The sequence below is a fragment of the Nematostella vectensis genome, chromosome 8, assembly GCF_932526225.1.
Source record: "Nematostella vectensis chromosome 8, jaNemVect1.1, whole genome shotgun sequence".
Lineage (NCBI taxonomy): Eukaryota > Metazoa > Cnidaria > Anthozoa > Actiniaria > Edwardsiidae > Nematostella > Nematostella vectensis.
The window spans coordinates 5,129,481-5,145,822 of record NC_064041.1 but is presented as its reverse complement, the minus strand read 5'-3'; the positions used below and the strand labels follow the sequence as shown (position 1 = coordinate 5,145,822).

The following is a 16,342-nucleotide window of genomic DNA, read 5'->3' as shown; positions in this document are numbered from 1 at the left end:
TAGCCCGACATAACGACATGGACATAATGACATAAAAGAAAAAACTCTTATGTCGTTATGTCAAAAAATAAGAGTGCGCGCGCCCATGTCGTTATGTCGATAGTGTGCACTAGGCATTACATACGACATGGGAGCGCGCACTCTGATCTTCGTATGTTCAAGTGTGAATGGTTCGACATTTTGACATAAACCCGACATAACGGCATGGACATAACGACATAAGAGAAAAAAAAACATTTTTTTTTCTCTGATGTCGTTATGTGCATGTCGTTATGTCGGGCTAAACATAACAGAGTTCGCGCGCCCATGTATTTATGTTGTTATGTCACTAGTGGGCACTAAGCATAAGAAAGTAACTAAATTCATACAAAAGGTCTGCTTTCGTTTTTGACCGAAGAACGGATTGATAATCGGAATTGCATATTGTTGTTTCTTGTCTCCTTGGGATTTTTCATGAGTATTTTTGAGTATTTCATTTACTCTTTAGCAGCAAAATTTGCCATGCCCCTTTACCTTAACGTTCGGACAACTTTGGCTGCGATCGGATTTTTACTTACCTCAGCAGAAAGGTGTCGTTAAGGTTTTCACTGCCCTCTTTTCTCCTTTACTGCCTTGATTTTATTTTCTTAGCACTGCACCCCTATATGTACTCATTTGACACAATCACAAAACAAAAAACATATTCAGTTTTTAATCAATCCTTGTTAGATCAAATAACGTTAGAGATACATGGTAAGTTACCCTTGAACTGATAATGGTATAAGATATAAGGTGTGACAAAGAGGACGGAAAATGTGCGGGCATAAAGACGGGCGATAATTAGGTATCATCATATTAAATAAGGGGCGACATTTTAAAAGTAGCCTCCTAAAGTTAGATTTAGACGGGACGATTTAGTGGTATGCGACTTGAGCGCAACACCTCTACAACTCGAGTCGTAGAGTGCAAATCAGCTTACGACTCCGCTAAGACGTTCGGCTACGAACGTCGTAAGTGTGTAATTCATGGATAGGCGGGTCGCAAACGACTCAATCGTGCTGTCTCAATCAGCCTTAAAGCAACACTGTCTTGCATACGATTTTCATTAGATTGCCCTCGCGGCAAACCCAGACGTTTAAACTACAAGTACTCTTCCGTCAATCAAATGTGTTAACTCCCAGCCGACTAACTTTCAAACCCGACAAACTAAATTTAATAAGCTTGTCACACTTAGAAATGTATCTTATTTATACGTATCTTTTGCTAGCATATCTAAAGACATGGAGACACCGGAAATTTTCTCTACAAATTAAGCTTAATAAAGCATTCTCTATTTTAGACAGAGGTGTACGTGAAGTTAGACAGTGGCGTGGTATGAAATGCTGCGGGAAAACGAACGATATATAGGTACTATTATCACTTCAAATAAGCGTTTTAGGAGTACCAGTTCTTAAAGTTAAGATGTTTTGCACACAATCATTGTCATGTATAATCTTCGTCTTTTCTGATAAAAGGTTAGAAGAAATATAGACCGGATACACGTGAATAACGAGATATCACAGGTTGCCCAAGCTCCGTATTTGTGCCTATTGATCTCACGGTAAACATTTTACGAAACACAAAAAAAGTAAAAATAAAATAAAATTGCTGGAAAGAAAAATGTAGCTTAGTATTGTGTTTATGTTCACGTTTTGCGTGTTCTCTGGCCATATTAGATCCCCACGTATTCGTTTTCGTTTAAAAACGTAACCTTTTTGTTACGGATACGATTTTGTTACGGAACGATTTGAAAACGATTTCTAGGGTGGAACAATTTGAAAACAATACCCCTTCGATGCCGTGGGGACGGACGAAAACGGAACGAGAAAATTTTCGAAAACGATGGCGTGATAACTCAGGTCCAGTCCACTTGGCGCGCGACTACGCATGCGCTGTACAACGTTATCGTTTTCGTATCGTTTCTGCATTTTCGTGTGGACGAGTCGTATCAAAATGAAAACGCTGCGTGTGGACGCGGATCTTTTTGAAAACGGAACAAAAAGGTTGCGTTGAAACACATGCAAACGACGAATTTTACATTTGGTAAATTTACAATGAACTACGAACTTACATGCAGCTCTGGCAGGACTGGAATCAAACTATATTGTCCGTTCTGTCGAGAAATGTGACTCCCAAAGACAGGAAGAAGCTTAACACTATCCCCTGTGATCATTCCATGATTTACATGCACTTTGCCTCGATAAACTGTTTGTTTTCTGGCAATTTTAGTAGATTCTCAACGGTCGCCATTTTGTTTGAAGGAAAAACAGCGCGCGCTTTGCATATTTACCATGGAAACGGGAAGCCATTTAGTTATAAATGATGGCTATTCATCGAATAGTTATCCAGCCTTCTATCCACGCTTTGTGCAACGCTATTTTATCCGCCGGATAACTATTCGCTGGATAGGGATTTTATCCAGCGGTTAGCGCCTATCCGGCGGATAACTTATCCAGGCTTTGTGCATCCGGCCCTTGAGCTACATTTTTCTTTTTTCAGGGAGTTATTTTTTACTTTTCACTTTTTTGTGTTTCGTAAAATGTTTACCTGAGGTCAAAAGGCACAAATACGGAGCTTGGCCAACCTGTTATATCTCCTTTAGCTTTTACATCTTTTATCATTACATTGCCGATACTAAAGTATCTTGTAATCAAAGTGAATTAGGTAGCCATATTGAATGTAGCAATCCTAAAAGCAAAGGTTTCACAGTTATCATCACGGGTATCCATAGATATGATGTGACCTGAGTCGTTCTGAAAGATTAGGAAGCAAAGCCCCGCCAAAGGCGGAAAAGGAGAAACCTTATGTTATACGCAAATACGAGTATCGACGCCCAAACAAATGTTAATACTCTTCTTTCAATGAAAGATATAATTTCCAGTCGGAAGGACGAATTAATTTTCTGTTATTTTCCCGTAGCCTAATCCCTAGGTCCCTCGCGGGCCTGTCACGCACTGCATGACTATGACTTCACTGGCACTTTCTGCTCGCCCCCGATAAATCTAACAATACAAAAACCTATACAACTAGGCTTATCAGTGACTTAGCCTTAAATTCCTTTAGAGAAGAGATAAAAGAAAAAAACTGGCAATCAACACTATCACAGACAACTTCTACTGAAAGTTATAAGGAGAACTCTAGAGAACTCTCAAACATTTATGGAAAACATTCTCCTGTAGTTACAGGACGGATTATAATCAATAAAAACAAAAACAGTCCTTGGGTCACAGAGGGAATTGCTCGTTCTATGTCTCGATGTTCTCGATTTCCTACTCCATTAAATGAAGTAATTTATAAGAAATACTTCTGGTATTTCTACCGGAAACTACACCATCTAATCAGCATCTAATTATTTCTCAAATAGACTTGAATCCCTTAAACATTGCCTAAAATCAACATGGGGAACTATCAATACCATAATTTATGAGAAAAAAACAATCAGCCAATTCCCAAATGTGTTCAAAATTGGTGATAAGGAGATAAGCAATGTTCAAGAAATCGCTAATAAGTTTAATGACTACTTTATAAATGTTGGGCCTAATCTTGCTAAGAAGTTTAAAAACAGTAACATGAATTATAAGAATTTCTTAAGTGGCAATTACCAAAATTCGATGTTATTAAAAGAAACAAATCAAATAGAGGTGAAACCAGTGCCGTACATTACTATTTTCGGTTATATCGATTTACCTACTTATTATGCAAATATTCAAAATGGAAGCGCGGAGTTTGAAACTTGAATTTGTTTTGTTAGCGAGACGTCGCATTGCAAAAATCGTCCAAAACAGCAAAATATCCTGCTCTTTACCAAGTTTGATATTTGATTGATGAGTTCCTGTGCTCGAAAGTAAAATATCGTTTGGGAAACCTTTTCAAATTGAGCGCTTTTATTGGAGACTGCCGTAAAATCGAACTCTCTTCGTAATGTTTACGTTTAGAAAAAGAGAAATATGAGTGTGATGGACCAAATTCTACGGCTTAGGACCTTGACAGGACTAAACTAGGATAAATGAGGATCATGGCATACTAAAACAATTTTCACTACAAGCCGAAACGAGTGCCCACAGGGTATGGTGAAAGTTGAGAAGAGCGGAGGTTGAATTGTGAGGACGAAAGTGCGAGTCAAGGCCCAACATCTATACAACAGGGAAAAATCGCCGAAGAATAGGTATGAAAATTTGTGTCAACATTTAGCCGAAAAGCATTTTACCCTACCCTTGTCTCTCGGGGGTTCGCTTCTTATCATTCTTTAGCTAAATGTTTTGCCCTGCGACCACCACAACAACATGGGGAGGGGGGGGCACTCTAGCTGTAAACATGACTGTTGGTTCCGACAGATACGAACATTTTATGCCCCCAAAAGAATGGAACCGCGCCACCCCTAAGAATATACCTGCATCTGAACTCTATACCCAAAACTCCACCAAGAATAAATAGTCCCCCCCCCCTTCGCCCCAAAAAAGTAACCCAAATCTGAGTTCTATTCGTAAAACTTGCCAGTCCCGTAAAAAAGTTTTAGAAGGAAAATTTGCTTATCAAATTTAATTTATTTTTATTCCCTTTTATAAAAAAAACTCTATCCTCCTCACCTCCAAGGCCCTAGTCATAAAACCCGGTACAATTTTACTTCCTTGTCTTCGCACCTTGTGTGAGCACACCACATGTGACATGCCCTCAGTCATCACAACCTCACTCCCCTTACCATGCATTCAACTTTTAATTTTACACTCTATGCCTCAACCTTTAATTTTACACTCTATGCCTTTTCCTATTTGTCTGCACACACCATAAAATAGCCCTCATTGAGTAAGCACATTACATAGCCACTCAAACCAGTGCCCCCTCTAAAATCTAATGCTAGAGGGGCATAATATGTTAAAATAAGCATTTGTGATAAGAACTTTTTGATGAATTAGCCCCCCCTACTCATCCTCAAAAATACCCAAACCTCAGTTCTATACATAAAATATACCAAGCATAGAAACTTACCTCCCAAATAAATAACCAAACCTAAATTCTATAGCCCAAGCATACAAAATCTTGCTACAAGGGAGCTTCAACTCTCAGATTTGCTTATTAAATAAAATTAATTTTATTCCATTTTTTATAAAAAAGACAACAAACAAACTCTGTGCAATAGGCACTGAGATAAAAAATGCTCCTGAAGTATCACCAAATATAAATATTTATTTTCCATACAGTATGATATCTATGACTGCACAATCATACTCCTAGAATCTCCAAGGCCTAGTAATCAAACCTGGTACAAGAGGGGTAAAAAGAAGGGCATAATATGCTAAAATAAGCATTTGCAATAAGGACTTTTTGTCAAATTAGCCCCCCCCCCAAAAAAAAAAAAATACCCAAACCTGAGTTCTATACATAAAATATACCAAGTATAGAAACTTACCTCCCAAACAATTACTCAAACCTATATACCCCAAACATATAAATTCTTAATATCACTATAGTTTTAAAGGGGAGCTTCAACACTCAGACTTGCCTATCAAATCAAATTAATTTAATTCCCTTTTTATAAAAAAAAAGACTCTTTGCGCATATAATAGAGACTGGCGGGAAAAAAAATAAGCCTGAAGTATCACCAAATATGAATAGATATTTTCCATATATCTGCTCTAGTAAAGCTTGGAGCCTCTGGTACCCAGGGTATGACTATACTCCCATTCTCCTATTATCTCCAAGCCTAGTAATCAAACATGGTACAAGTTTACTTCATCTTCACAACCTGTGTCAGCACCCCCAATTAGACATACCCTTAGTCACCCTTTGCCCTTACCATGCCTTTTCCTCACCCTAGTTTACACTTTATGCCTTTTTCCATTTGTCTGCACACACAATGAAATACACCCTCAATGGCTCTAACTTGGTATTAGAACCTGTGTATTAAGCACGATTTGTGTCACAAAACTTCCTTTTTTTTAATAAAATGAATCATGATGAAAACAGAGCTGGATACAATGAAGTCCTTTGGGGATGGTTCTGACACTGAGGTATACATACACCCCTCATTAAATAAGCACATTACATAGCCCCTCAAACAAGTGCCCCCTCTAGAATCCATTTATAAAAAAGCCATAATGTGAGCATTTGTGGTAAGGACTTTTTTTTACAACTAGTAATAGCAAAGTAATGCAGCAATGAATAATGACTGCCATCCCTGAGATTTACTGATCATAGCAAATCTATTTATTCCAGGATCAAATATAAACATTTAAACAGTACTTTCATGTAGTGTCTTTAAATTGCATACAATAAACAGTGACTCGCGGCCAATCTGTATACGATTTAGCTTCATTTTTTTTAATGAGACTCGCTGCCATTCTGTATAAGATTTATTTTAGTTTCAATATCCCAGCTAAAATTTTTCTTGGAGTGTCTTCATTCCGAGTGCGAAAGCAAGATAAATCCAGGGAAATTTTGGGCATTTGTATGACTTGATGAAACGTACAACTAGATAATTGGTGATCAATGTTATAGCCTGCTAGCAGTGGCTTACCCTTCCGCGTTTATTACAGTACGATTCGGTGAAGTCGTAAAAATAACCCTGCAAATGAGGTCTGTTGCCGATGAGAAACAACACAAATAGGGTATATATGACGCAATGAGTCGGTGAAATCCCTGCTTAAACAGATAAGAAGAAATCACTGCTAGCAGAGAGTTAAAAAGCGGCGTTCAACATGATTTTCCCGATTCAACGGAACCGCCATTTTGTTTTCCCACTCTGAGTTGAGGCGTGTCCGCGTGAGACTGGGTATAGTAATACTTATCTCTGATTGGTTAATGAGATTGTTTATCAAATATAACCAAAAATGGTAATGTTCCGCACTGGAAACAAATTATTCATAGCACAAAAAGTCTTAGCAGTAGTGGAGCTGATGGGATAAATAGTAAAATTATAAAACACATATCGGACTATGTTTGTGCACCTCTGACACATATAATTAATATGACCTTTTCTACTGGTGAGATCCCTGCTGAACTTAAAGTTTCACTGGAATCACCCGTTTTTAAATCTTCTGATAAAACAGAATTTTGTAACCACAGACCAATTTCTGTTTTGCCATACTTCTCTAAAGTTCTTGAAAGAGTTATGTACAATAGACTAAAGGGTTACCTTGAACTTAATCAAATCTTATGTAACCAACAATATGGGTTTAGAAAGAATAGATCAACTTAGCATGCAATTGTAGAATTAGTAGACAATATAGTTAAAGCAATCGAAAGAAATGAGTACACAGTAGGCATTTTTCTAAACCTATCTAAAGCTTTGGATACTGTAAACCATAATATTCTTTATCCCGAGCAAGTTTTTATCTTAATATAACATAAAAATTGGCTTTATGCGAGCAACATCGAGCGCCGTGCTTGTTTGCTGAAGTGATGTAATTGACACATTGGTATGGATTTTTCCGTCCACGTTTGAGTGACATTTTATTATTGAATAATTGAAAAATCGATCAAGGTAATTGTATTACACATTAATTCCGTCACATCGGCAAAGGTGGGGACGAGAAACCGCCACCCACCTTTGCAAAAATGACTTACAATAGTGAAAAATAACCAGACACGAAGGCAGGCTGATGGGGAGGCGGAGGGAAATTTCTTTTGGGACGGCTACTCTCTGAGGAGAAGGCCGCACCCCGGGTTCACAAGGGTTCTTATAGTGGCCAAACCACGTGCATCATGTGAAAATGATATACGGATATTCCCCGCTGTCGCCATCAGCCTGTCAACCTTATCTAGTGAAACTATAATTAAACCCTACTCGAGATAAATTCCATTATCCCGTGGGACAATGTTTATTTTTATCCCGAGCAAATTTTTATCTTAATATAACATAAAAATTGGCTTTATGCGAGCAACATCGAGCGCCGTGCTTGTTTGCTGAAGTGATGTAATTGACACATTGATATGGATTTTTCCAGCCACGTTTGAGTGACATTTTATTATTGAATAATTAAAAAATCGATCAAGGTAATTGTTTAAAACTGTCGAAACGTGTTCCATGCTCTAGCGTAAGCCTGTTGCGACCCGGAAGAGAGAGCGTTACCTAACAGCTCGAACTTTCGAAATATGACAAATATCACATGGGATTTTAAAAAAATGAACTTTTAATATATGACGTCATCAATCACGTGACCGTGAGAAAAAAGTCGATATCTTGAGTTCTGAGTGAGAAAACAGTACGAAACTTTCGAAATATGACGAATAGCACATGGGATTATGTATGTCGTTATTAAAGCTTCACTTTTTTGAATTTGTACGTGATTTACTTTAATAAAAACATATAGCACGCAATTCGACAGTACAGCAGGTAACTCGTTATGCACCGGGAATATCGTATTCGTCGTTATTAAAGCTTCACTTTTTTGGCATTTGTAAGAGATTTACTCGAATAAAAACATGTAGCAGGCAACTCGACCATACAGCAGGTAACTCGTTATGCACTAGGAATATCGTATTCGTCGTTGTCAACTGTTCAGTTTTTTGGCATTCGTACGTGTTTATCTTTATTAAAAACATATCGCAGGCAACTAGACAGTAAAGCAGGTAACTCGTTATGCACTGGGAATATCGTATGTCGTTATTAAAGCTTTACTTTTTGTCATTTGTTCGTGATTTACTTTAACACAAACATATAGCAGGCACCTCTACAGTAAAGCAGGTACCTCGTTCTACACTGGGAATATCGTATTCATCGTTGTCAAATGTTCACTTTTTGGCATTTGTACGTGTCTATCTTTATTAAAAACATATAGCAGGCAACTCGACAGCACAACAGGTAACTCATCTTGCCCCAGGAATTCCCTTGATCAAAAGTTTTGACCACAGCTTTTATGGATATTGATTATTTGTCTTTGCTATACCTTTCTTTTATTGTATTTGCACAATATTAAAATTTGGAGATATAGCGGACATCCTGATAGTACAGTGTTGCTGTACTATCAGTATATCTACTTTCCAACATATATATCAACATTCCAACATGATTTAGGGGGTTGACTATTTTCTACAAACTGATCTTGTGGCATTTCAAAATAAGTTTGCGTTAGGAAGTACTTGAGCAATAATTCTTGTGCCATATCATTTTACAAAAAAAATTACTCCTTCGCACGGGTGTGCTTAGTAGCGTATTAAGGTTTCTGTACCATCCATTGTTAGTGTGGCTATCAGGGGCTGAGAAACAACAGGGGCGAGATTGATCCTTGTCGCAAATTCTGCTGTGATTGTGTATCTTCTGGGGGACCTTGCTGCAGATTGTGTGGCAGATTCGGACCACAGGCTCCAATCACTGATCAACCTGAAGTAGGAAAGTAAGTTTTCTCTCAACGTCGTTTTCTAGTGTATTACTGTTACATGCTTTGGAGGATGACTTGCGTATTTATAATAGATTATGAAATAAGATTTATAGCCTAATATTCTACTTATTTTCTACATTGGATTACATAGCCGATCGAGTAGTCTTCTGGTTTTAATTTACGGTTATTTTTGTCAAGGGATTTTGCATTAAACATAAATGTTAAAAATAGATCACGTCATTGATGACGTCATGCTCAGTTTACATATCGTTGCACCCCCCTTGACACCAACATGACATCTGCCAAGTTTGGTTGCCTAATGTTGTTTTTATGAGTCTAAATTATCAGTTATAACATTTATGGGCGACGTGTTATTACATTTATGGTTAACGTGGTTTATAGCATTTATGGGCAACGTGTTCTTACATTTATGGTTGACTGTTTATTACATTTATGGGCGATGTGTTATTACATTTATGGTTGCTATAACATTTATGGGTGACTGTTATAACATTTATGGTTTTTAATAACATTTATGGGTATTATTACATTTATTATGGGTGATAAAAAGCTCCCCTGTAAATAGGAATGAATACGTAAGTGGAAACATGAAAAAAATAATGGTTGATTTATAGAAAATTCACTATCACAGCAACGAAAGTTCGCCACACTTGTATAAGAAATGGGAAACGAGAAAAATAGTTCCGGTAAAAGCATTCAAGAAATAGAAAACAGAACCAAACAGAATGTTGCTTTTTGTATAAATGCATTTTTAGTTTATTTTCTCTTTACGGCCTAATGCCAACCAAACAGCTTTTCGGCAAGAAAATTAGATTTTCCATCGTAAAATACAGTTGCGCTTGGAATCTGACTCGGGGTCTTCAAAAAGTAGTTTTTTTTTCAATTGCAAATAACGAAAATTATCTTCAACGACGTTATATCTTGTAAGGAAGGATGATGACCGATAAAGCTCTGATCTTGGAAGAGGTTGTATCTTTTAAGACGCGAAGGTTCTGATCTTGGAAGAGGGTTTATCCCTTAACTGAGGAAGACGCGAGGGCCCTGATCTTGGAAGAGGGTTTATCCCTTAATGGAGGATGACGCGAGGGCTCTGATCTTGGAAGAGGGTTTATCCCTTAACGGAGGATGACGCGAGGGCCCTGATCTTGGGAGAGGAATTATCCCTTAACGGAGGATGACGCGAGGGCTCTGATCTTGGAAGAGGGTTTATCCCTTAACGGAGGATGACGCGAGGGCCCTGATCTTGGAAGAGGTTTTATCCCTTAACGGAGGATGACGCGAGGGCTCTGATCTTGGAAGAGGGTTTATCCCTTGACGGAGGATGACGCGAGGGCCCTGATCTTGAAAGAGGGTTTATCTCTTAACGGAGGATGACGCGAGGGCACTGATCTTGGAAGAGGGTTTATCCCTTAACGGAGGATGACGCGAGGGCCCTGATCTTGGGAGAGGGTTTATCCCTTAACGGAGGAAGACGCGAGGGCCCTGATCTTGGAAGAGGGTTTATCCCTTAACGGAGGATGACGCAAGGGCTCTGATCTTGGAAGAGGGTTTATCCCTTAACGGAGGATGACGCGAGGGCTCTGATCTCGGAAGAGGGTTTATCCCTTAACGGAGGATGACGCGAGGGCTCTGATCTTGAACAATTGTTAATTCCTGGAGAAATTACCTTGCTAGGGACGCCTTTTCTGCTTTTTATTGGGCCTTCTTTTTTAGTTGATCTACTCTTTGGCGTACTTTCGTTTACTGTGGGCTTGCCCTTTATTCTTTCCTTTCATTGTTAACAATTTCAAGTAAATATTCCCAAAGGTTTTCAACGACCACTGACGCTTGAACTCTTTTCCTGTTTGTTAATACTTGGTCATAACCTTTAATTGGTATTATGATTGATGGAGAAGACCTCATGGCATCGGTTGTCTCAATATCACAGAAGTATGTAGACGGGTAATCTTCCCTTCAAGAGACGTGGAGCCATCATCGTTTTCTTTTAACCATGTGAACTTTCGTACTTTTGATTGTTGCCTCAGCGAACAATGCTCCCCTATATTGCCCTCCTTTCTTTTTGAAGGGTGGGCCACAATATGATTACCCTCGTCGTCGGATTCCTCTGAAGTCAGGGATCTGTGGAGAATCTCCTCCGCCATACCATTACTTAGTGCCACTCGATCTATTTTTTCGTTGTTGGTAGTCCCAGAACCCAATCCGAACACCTTACTCTTCAAAAAAAAGCAATGACAAGCTTCCACAGCTGACTGACTTTTTGAAGCGGCAATTGGTCGTCCATCTCCTCTCAGAAGTCGTCGAAGAAATCACAATAATAACGAACTAAAGGGCCTTTTAAAATGTGTTGACATTGGCCCCTACAAGACTACATCTTGCACTGTCACCAAGAGAATCATTAAATATGATTTTTTTTCTCCCTAGCATCCACTAAGCAGGTCAACCAATGTGGTCGATGTGTGTTTTCTACCCCAGGATTTTGTATAGGGAATATAAGGTAATCACTCAAACTCAAATCTTCATTACGGAAGTTAGTTCTGCATATGTTCAACATAGAATGCATATCTTGATCTTGGATTGCATTTGAAATTTTTGTATAGAGGTTTGTGTCAAAAACCGTCACATACAGCCCAATTTCTCTTGCTCTTGACTTGATCAAAAAGAGATAAGAGAGCATTGAAACATCATTGAGTTCATTCGGATACAATTCTGTTAGGTATATCCCGGGCACATACAGCAATATTTCCAATTATTCCAGTTATCCTTGCCATCATTCTGGTTTATCGTTTGGATCTTTACTGACACGTTCTTCTGGTCTTCAAGCTCATACAAAACCAAGTAGTCCTATCTCATAGGCGACATGTACCGACGCGTACTTTGGAGCTCCGTGTTCTTGCTAAGTTTCACCTTAACCTGCTTTCAACACATCCCGAACGCACTTTACGTGTATCTAAGGATGTTTACAGGAAATTGGTTTCTTCTGACTGGATTACATCTCAAAATAACTACGCAAAATGGGATATTCTGACCAGCTCTCGAGATGGTTTCTGTGATCCATTCGCCTGGATTTGCATAAGAGAACAAAGGAGGTTATCGCCATCAACGCCTCAAGACAATGGACACCAAGCCGAAACCAGCGAAGCGAATTATTCAACTCGACAACGAGTCAGGACAACTTTGAGCCTATTCTGCGAAAGTATACGGTTATACAAGACCCAAGCAGCCTCTTACAATCTTACGGTGAATAATGTTACTCATGTAGACTGTGGCAGTATCATTTGTTGGCTATCTCCTTTGGCACCACAGGATTCCTGTCTTCATTTGTCCCATCATCTGCCACAGGGTACCCGCCGAATCGCTGGAATGCTTCACATGGGTTCACTTGTTGATCATCGGGTGCGCATGGAATTCAGTATCAGGATTAAACGCGCCAAACGCCCGTGCGCGTATTATACTAACAGTACCGCTACTTTCCATTGTCTCCTCGAAGGAGATTTAATCTTCAAACTGGATCCCGGCCCTTCATACAATGGGAGCGCCGAAAAGGATTGCGCCACCTCCAAGAACAAAGCGTCTCGTCGAGCTCCAGCGCCTGTATGCCCTGTTTGCGATAAAGCAGTCAAATGCAACCAGAAGCGGTATGTTTGCGCGACGTGCAAAGACACAACTCACGCACGGTGCGCGTCAATCTCTGGCCTCAACATTAAAACATTTCGCTCCGATTCTCCACGCAGCTGGACTTGCTCTAATTGTTTGCTATCTGAAATGCAGTTCTTTGGACAGCGGTCTCTAAATACATCCGGACTATCTGATGGAAACCCTGTGGATGACGATTCTCACTTATGTGCTCTTAAGGAGAGGGAACATCAACTCAAGATCATGCATATAAATACCCAATTCATGACCTCCACTTTTGACAGCCTCCTCCACATGGTCAACCGCTATTCCCTTGACATTATCACTATGAGCGAAACCTGGTTAAAGGAAAATAAACTTCTTCTACAGCATGTAATTATACCTGGGTATGTTCATGCCTTCAACAGGGATAAAAAGAAAGGCGGCGGCGTTGGTGTATATGTCAAGGAGTCAATTGAATTCAAAAGGAGAACTGATATAGAAAGGCGATATCCTGCACTGGAACATCTCTGGCTGGACATCAAGTGACGCAACAGGCACAGCAATTTGCTGTTGGGTGTAGTCTACAGGTCTGGAGCCATTATGACATACTCTGACTGGTTAGACACCTTCGATTCACTCTTATCCGATCTGTCCATCTCCTGGCATGGGATGCTGTTAGTCACTGGAGACGTTAATGTGGACCTCTTCCGCCCATATGTGCGCAAGTATATGGACGTGCTGGAATCCTTGAATTTAACGCAGCTTGTTACCAAGGCAACACGCACTACTCTACACTCTGAGACACTAATCGACCATATGATTACGAACTTGCCTAAAGAAGTGTCGTACTGTGACGTCCTCCCGTGTCCGCAAATAGGTGACCATGACGCACCCTACGTGTGCATGAATATTCGCGTTACGCGTTTTACCCCCAGATAGAAGTACATACGCGATGAGCGCAACTTTGATGAACATGCTTTCACAAACGATATTGAACAGCTTCCTCTTAGTATCGTTTATTCCACTAGCGATCCCGAGATGCAGCTCGAAATGCTTAATACTTTATTGCGCGAATGCACTGATCGTCATGCTCCGCTCAAGCGCACCAAGGTGACGCGACCACCCGCGCCCTGGTTGAAGGAACTTGACATCCAAAAGCTCCAACAGGATTGTCGTAACATGCGCATTGAGGCACGCAAAGATAAAAGTGATTTAATTTGGAACTCTTTCAGGGAGAAACGTAACCAGCTCAAGGCTATGATTGGCAAAGCAAAGCGTAATTTCTATTACAAAGCACTGTCGTCAGTCAAAGCCAAAGAGGTGTGGAGGGTGATTCACCGGATACTCCACCCAAACCCTCAGCCTCTCAGGTTTGACCCTAATGAACTTAACACACATTTCGCCTCTACTGCTGAGCGTGTTACTGGTGCCACGCCCACCTCTGCTAATAACATCTCGGATCTTATCCAGTCTCTACCGGAAGACCCTGTTTGGGCTTTTACGCTGAAGCCTGTCTCATGTCTTGAAGTTCTAGCAGCACTCAAGAAATTAAGATCAGACTGTTCATGTGGCCTAGATGGGATCCCTGTGAAATTCATCAAACACGCCGCTGACCATCTGGCTTCACCATTGACCCACATTTTAAATACCTGTATCTCGCAAGAGTATTTTTCATTCGCCTGGAAAGTGGCTCGTATAAGCCCTATACCCAAGCAGGCTGATGTAAAGGACAGGAATGACTTACGTCCCATCTCTATCTTACCTGTCCTCTCAAAAGTCTATGAGCGCTTGTCAAATGAGTGACTTTGTCTCCAGTGGTCCTGACAGCATCTTAAAGGACACTGTTAGTGCATATAGGAAAGGTCACAGCACAACAACAAGTCTCCTTGCAATAAAAGATGACATTACTAAAGCAATGAAGCGTGGCGAAGTAATCTTAGCTGTCTTAGCCGACTTCTCCAAGGCTTTTGACACCGTTGCGTATGAAGTTGTCTTGAAGAAACTACACCATCTTGGTTTTTCAAAGTCATTTTTGATGTGGGTCACCAGCTATTTAACAGGACAAAAGCAGTTTGTGCAAATTGACGACAAGAGCTCTAGATTGGCGGAAGTGTGTTTCGGTGTACCACAGGGATCAGGGTTGGGCCCCATATTATTCAATCTATACGTTAACGATCTCTCAGAGCATCTGAGCCTTGTTACATGCCATCAGTACGCCGATGACACCACGTTTTACGCTCACGCCAAACCTTGTGACATCAGTGACTGTGAAAGACGCCTGCAACTCGCTCTTGCTCGGCTGTCATCTTGGTCGAGTGAGTGTAACCTTACTCTAAATCCCAAGAAAACCAAAAACATGCTCTTCCCAACAGCACAGATGGCCCATCGTCACAAGCTCGTCGAGCGCCAAGTCCAACTCACCGTTGACGGGCAGTCTCTCGAGAGGGTACAGTCCACTCGCCTCCTCGGCTCCGAAGTCCAACAGAACTTAGTGGAACAATGACATTATAACAAAAATAAGTTCCTGTTATTCCACTCTGTCTGTTCTCGGAAAACTAAAGAACCTAGCTCCTTTCCACGTCAGAAAGCAGCTAGCAGAGACTCTGGTCTTGTCGAGAATCGACTTTAACGATGTTGTAGCCTACCCTGCGCAGGATTATCTCTTAGCGCGCTTACAAAAAGTCCAGCTAGCCGCCGCGGGTTTTGTCACAAAGAGGTACGCTGGTTTAGAAGAAGTACTCAAACTAGGCTGGCTGCCTATCACCGAAAGACGGGATTTCAGTCTAGTTAAACTAGCTTTCAAGGCTGTACATTTTACTAATTGGCCGGCACATCTTCGGCTTCAACATGTACCTGGCAGAACTTTAAGGTCCAGCAGTGAATTCAAACTTAGCACGGCCCACACACCTGGTACTTTCTCGTATAATGCTTCTCAAATGTTTAACATGTTACCATCTGCAACGAGAGAGGCTCGAGATTTCACAATGTTTTAGCGGAGCGCTAAGCTCTACTTCATGCTTCATGCACCACCACCACCACCACCACCACCACCACCACCACCACCACCACCACCACCACCACCACCACCACCACCACCACCACCACCACCACCACCACCACCACCACCACCACCACCACCACCACCACCACCACCACCACCATCAACACAACCACCACCACCACCACCACCACCACCACCACCACCACCACCACCACCACCACCACCACCACCACCACCACCACCACCACCACCACCACCACCACCACCACCACCACCACCACCACCACCACCACCACCACCACCACCACCACCACCACCACCACCACCACCACCACCACCACCACCACCATCCATTCTGCGTCCCTTATGA

At 40.9% G+C, this 16,342-nt stretch overlaps 1 long non-coding RNA gene across 3 annotated transcripts in view; it reads right to left on the bottom strand.

Moving 5' to 3' along the window:
• Positions 1 to 6,194: 6,194 nt before the first annotated feature.
• The window catches only part of LOC116608146, a 30,694-nt gene continuing 20,546 nt past the window's right edge, over positions 6,195 to 16,342 (bottom strand). For all 3 annotated transcript variants that reach the window (XR_007312569.1, XR_007312567.1, XR_007312568.1), the window contains exons 7-8: positions 15,825 to 15,926; positions 6,195 to 9,337 (exon numbers count right to left, since the gene is read on the bottom strand). This is a non-coding gene — a long non-coding RNA (uncharacterized LOC116608146). The remainder of the gene's footprint in view (positions 9,338 to 15,824; positions 15,927 to 16,342) is intronic.